A 5,962-nucleotide genomic window follows, 5' to 3' on the forward strand; every position below is an offset into this window, starting at 1 on the left:
GGTCTTGATTTCTTTGATAATGTCAAGATATCTAAGTCATCCATGTATAGGCAATGAGAGAGAAATAAACAAAGGCAATGCAAAAAAAAAATAAAAAAAAATATATATATATATAAAAAAAATCCTGCAGGACTGATCCCATCAGGTGTTTTCAAACATTTATGGGTGAGAACTTTTAAAGGGGCAGAAACTTTACAAAGGGTGCAAAACGATGACGGCAGGCATTTCTCATGCTTCGCACAACCTTTCTACTGGAACGGTGTTCAAGAAACTAACCACAGAAGTTTAAAAGAGGTTTTCATGTGAGGCTGCACACTCGCTCCTGGACAGTTTTTATTTTTATTTATATATATATATATATATATATATATATATATATATATATATATATATATTATATATATATATATATTATATATATATATATATATATATATATATATATATATATATCTAATATCTATAATAATATATAGATAGATACTATATATATAGTTTTGTTTTCCTTTTTATTACTATTACTTTTTATTCCTTGTATTACTATTTAGAACATCTTCTCACAGCAATTAGGGCTGCAAAACATTTTGGGTATGTCTCTATCAGCTTCACAGGGACTGAAATGTTAACCCACACTTTGCCAAATAGCTCACAGTCAGTCAGACTGCATGGAGAACGTCTGAACATCAATTTTCAAGCTATTTTGTTGTTTTGTTGCCTTCTTCTCTGATGAATGCTCTCGTTGAACAACCTGATGGTTTAGGTTGGGTGCATGTCTTGGTAGGTTTGTAGTCAGGCCACACTTTTCATTTTACATACACAAGATGTTTAAAGCTTGAGTTAAGTATAAATCACGCAGAACAGGACTCTGTCTACTAAATGAGGTGACTTTTTCAACTCTAGTTTAGGGGTATCAACAAAATGGGCCAAAAATCATGTTAAAAAAAGAATGAATGCAAAGAAAACAATGTATTATTTTTCACACTACTTTGTGTTGTTTATAATATAATCCTAATAAAATACATAAAAAGTGTGTGGTTATAACATCACAGAATGTGTAACGTTGGGGGGGAAATTAATATAGTTTTCATGGCGCTGTGAGTGAAATCTTTGCTTCAGTCATTCCGCTGATTCTTTAGTCTTCTGTCACATTCTGAACTCTGAACTATTGTCTAAAGAGTCCATCAACATAAAGTAAAGTTCCTCATAATGCGTCCTGTCCCGTCTCTTTCACACTCTCCTGTTTCAAGCACTACGAGCAACAAAAGCGCAACTCCACCACACGATTTCCCACTGTGGAAAAAGGAACCATGGGAAAAGTCTGGAGCAATTTGTACATAAACCAGGGAATCTGTCAATGTATAAAAGGCTATTGTCAAACTCTGTGTGGTAACAGAGGTGACCAGAAGTTCATAGCTGATATACAAATGACTACAATTACTACAAAGGAAACTTTGAAAATGATTGGTAGTCTCTGTGTTTGTGTGTTTTTTTTCCCCATTCACCTCAAGAGGCACCTGTCTAACACCACAAATACCCCAACATGAATAAAAAGTCAGTTTGGCAGGTCAGGCTTTGCGATACCTATGAAGAGTGAACAATGAAGGTTTATTACTTAACAGCATGCATTTTCTCCTGCGCATTGTTTGTGGCTCTGCTGTTTTCTCTCCGAGTGATTTATAAATGTGAGGTGACAGGAAAAACAAAACAATTAATGGATACCAATACGGCTTCCCCGTTAAAGGTGCATAGTGCAAGTTCGCCCCCTCTGGCGACAAGTTGAAATGACACCAGTGTTGAGCCCGTGCGTGGGACAAGAGGAAAAGCATCTGCCGCTGCGACTGCACAGGTCTTTTGTTTAGAGGCGTACTGTCTTCTGAGGTAAGAAATCTATAAATATTGAAGTTAGCCCATGTTCTCTCGCTAATGCATTGATTACAACAGAGACTCAACTAAGTAGCCAGGTGAAACGACAGCATGCAGTGCGTCACACGCACAACCAGAGGATTCAGCCCGAATCCCTCTCTCATAAACTGAATATCCAGCCTATAGAGGCAACTCTGGTAAGTAGAAGATAACTCATTTTACACGTCAGGCAATTGTAAGGGCATGTATGGGAAAGAAATTAAATATTCACCTTGCACTATGCACATTTAAGATTTAAAAAAGGGAAAAGTAGCTGCCAGGCGCTGCAAATCCAATGCACATCATGCATGATCATCATAAATGAGGCCACCTATTACAAGCAATAGTTCTGTCTGTTTGCTGGCCCGGAGAATGCCTGCATGGGTTTAAAAATAGCTAAAACAGTAAGGAATCAATAACAACCTTAAAAAGCAGCAGTTGCTGCCCGTTAAGACTCCATTTGAACCATTTACCCTAAGGTCTGACTACATTGCTCAGAACAAAATATATAACACCAAGAGCTCCGTTTCAGACTAGGCAGGTCTCAGTTAGCATTTTTATACTGAACTACAATTAGAAACAGATTAAACAGATATGACTTGTTTAGGAAGGTTAACCAAGTAAGGGTTTTATTCTCTAAAAATAACCTGGCAGCATAACTCAAGTTTGCAAAGCAGCGTATAAATGAGCCACAAGACTTCTGTTACGATGTCCATTGAAAAAGATAAAACCAGCGTAGAGATGTTTAGCCATGACAGAGAGGTCCGTGTCTGGAGAAAGACACACAAAGTATATCAGTACAAGCATCTCAGATCAGTTGTCAAACATGGTGGGGGAAGGCTGATGATGTGGGCTTGTTTTTGCACGAGGAGAGCCTTGGCACTTTGCTGTTGTTGAGTCGACCATGCACTCCTCTGTATATTGTCAAACTTTTCTAGGGCAAGTGTGAAGTCATCTGTCAAACAGCTCAATCTAGGTTCAAACTGGGTCACCAGCAGGACAATGGTCTTAAACAACTGTTCCAAAAAAAGTAAAAAACAAAGCAACTGGACTTGTTTTTCGTAGTTGAAGACGTTTCGCTTCCTCTCCAGGAAGCTTTCTCAATTCAAAAAGTCTGGAGTAATGTGGAGTACCAAGCTTTATACTACTGCCCAAATGAAGGCCTTGTAATGGCTTAGATAACATGCAAATTCAAACAACTGAAAAAAAAAAATGCACCAGAAAGGCTGAAGCGGAAAAGAATCAAGGTGTTGTAACGGCCCAGTCAAAGTCCAGACTTCAACTTGACTGAAGTACCTGTAAAACGTCAATGGACCAACATTTCTTCTACAATGGCTGTTCAGAGCAGCAACCAATCAGAACTCCTGCTTTTATTCAGGTGATAAACGCTTGCTGACGACCACATAATCACGTACATTTGATTAGCAACACTTTGCTGCAACGTTTCCTCTCAAGTCCTGTGGAAGCAGCAAGGCAGGTATGTGAAATGAAAAAATAGAAATGTTATAGCGTATGAAAACCATGTACAACACATACTGACAGAGACGTCGCCAGCTCCCACAGCAACCAAAGGGAAGACTGAGGACTTCCAACCCCACGCAGGTTGGTAACTGAATAACTACATTCCTCGACTGTCGAGATGAACCCCTCCACTCAGAAGGTTGCTGCTCAGCATGGAGGATTTAGCATTTACATGCTCCCTTCTGCAGCTCCCAAAGGCCGATTATATCAGCCGTTCAACAGGTTAAGATTTTGAGACATGGTTGTTGCGCACGAGACTTAATTTCACAAGCTTTCCAGACTGCTACTGTAACAAGATCCAAGCTTTTTCCTCTATCAGCTTTTCTTCAAGCTTCTGATCCTCATCATCATCGGCAGCACCTTCACACGCAGCTTATGTGTAGCTGCCATTTTCCTGCAACTTCGCCATTCTGTGTCTGATAGCCCAGTCCTGCCCTCTCCCTCTGGCGCTCTTTCTGACAAGGTGACCTTGTCCATCTGTCTCAGTCAGCAGCTTAACTAACCAGCAAATATTCCAACCGAGGTCCCGAATACTTACAGAGGCTGTGGCGCGTGAAACCAGGCCTCCTATTATTAACCTGGCTGACTCTCTGAGGCAGAAATCAGCGAGTTAATGTTCCTCGAGACCTGATGGTGGTGGGATCCGTGCACCGAGCGCTGTTTGGCGACGGAGTTGGGAAAGTTCAGCGTGAACCTCTGTATCTGACCTGTGATCAGCGTTGCTAGCTTAGCGCATTCCTAATCAGTAACCACCACTAAATACAATCATTTATGAATGTTTCACATCTGTCTGACTTCTCCCTCATTAAACGTAGGTGGAAAAAAGGGGGCATGACGAACAGTGTCAAAGAGAACAGGAGCTCTAATTGCTAGGTTTGTCACAATACTAAAATTTAAAGTTCAACATCGATCCCCAGGAAATTATTCAATACCATTTTCGTTAGCACGGGATAAAAAAATTGTTTTATTAAACATGAAAAACTCACCTTTTTCAAACACAACATGGAACATGCTTTCTCAAAAGAATCACAAATGGCAGTTTAAGTGTGCAAATAAATGCTAAATAAATAACCCAAATCAACACATGCCTAGTAGCATGCTAGCCACAGCTAATCACCCAACATTAACGCGGACCACCGGTCACGCCAACATCAGCAATACGTTTATTTTATTAAATAACTAACGGGAACTTTAATTTATTAACCTGTCGGAATTCATCAGGAAGGCCGGGGTGAAATGTCTGAGAGGTTTTTTGTGCTGCTCGACTTTGTTTCCACCACTTTAAAGCCCTATTTGCTCACAGGCTTGTCAAAATCTTTGTTTTTTTTCCCCTTCTTCATTTGCCTCGTATGCAACATATTTAGTATCGACAGTATGCCAAATTAGTATTGTATGCGGATACAGCGTTTGAATATCGATACTTTTCAGACTATTGATATTTTTTTGACAACCCTACCGCCTACTGGCAACGCCTCGATATTTCAGCTCCTTTGGTAGAATTAGTGACAAACCGAGGAAATCAATTGCGTAGCTGGGTCGTGAAAACTCACATCCTGACGAAATAAACTTTTCGCCCCTTTCGAGGTGGAAAGGGATGCCTGTTGGTTTCCCACCGTCAGGTTAAACTTTAAATTTCAGGGAGGGCTGCGGACTTTTAATGTGCGGCTTTAATAATGAAACGCAGAGATACCAACGCCGGAGCAACAGGAGGACACAACAGCGACCTTAATGGCTTTTCAAACCACAATGGAAGAACACTTTGCACTATTTTCTCTCAGTGAGTAAACTTTTCAGCACGAAGCTTCAGTGTGGCCACAGGATCAGGACATCAGCGGGCAAAAAAAAAAAAAAAAAAAATGGAAAGGCTGCCCTGTTCCAGCTGTGGTTCCTAGCCCAGGCAGTTTGTGTCTTAACTGCAGGAATTAGGCACTAAACAAGTTGAAGTTTTAACTTTCCTTACATATTTTTGAACACTTATGTCCACATAACCTATATTTTCCATCTGCTTCAATCAGAATAGGTTGATTAAAATAGAATGGGAGGGGGGGGGGTTGCCTTCCTCCCTTGTTTCCACTCCAGTCATGAGTTTGACTCCAGATCTCCTGCCCTGCTGCAGGATGGGCCGACAATTCAGGAAGTGGCTCCTGCCGTCTCCATGGCAACCCTGAGGTCAGCCCCGAGAGGCCGGAGACCCCTCCTCAAACACAAAGAGCTCGGAGGCCTAGATCAACACAAACAAACCGGCTAAAGCACACACACACACACACACACACACACACACACACACACAAACCCGAGCACTGTCACAAGACATGAGCTGCACTCCACTCTGCGGACTGAAGCATTTCCTGCACAGTCTCTGTAGCAACCACATATTTTCGAATGGAAACGCCTGTGAAGCTTCGGTGAAGATGCACCGTTGGAATGTATGGGATCTGATCTGATAATACACCTGGTGCTCCACCAAGGATCCACATTTCATACCAGGAAAAGCAGTCGGTTCTCAGATCTCTCCCCGGAGCAGATTTGCCCTCAGATA

This window comes from Fundulus heteroclitus, chromosome 22 (assembly GCF_011125445.2).
Source record: "Fundulus heteroclitus isolate FHET01 chromosome 22, MU-UCD_Fhet_4.1, whole genome shotgun sequence".
Taxonomy (NCBI): domain Eukaryota; kingdom Metazoa; phylum Chordata; class Actinopteri; order Cyprinodontiformes; family Fundulidae; genus Fundulus; species Fundulus heteroclitus.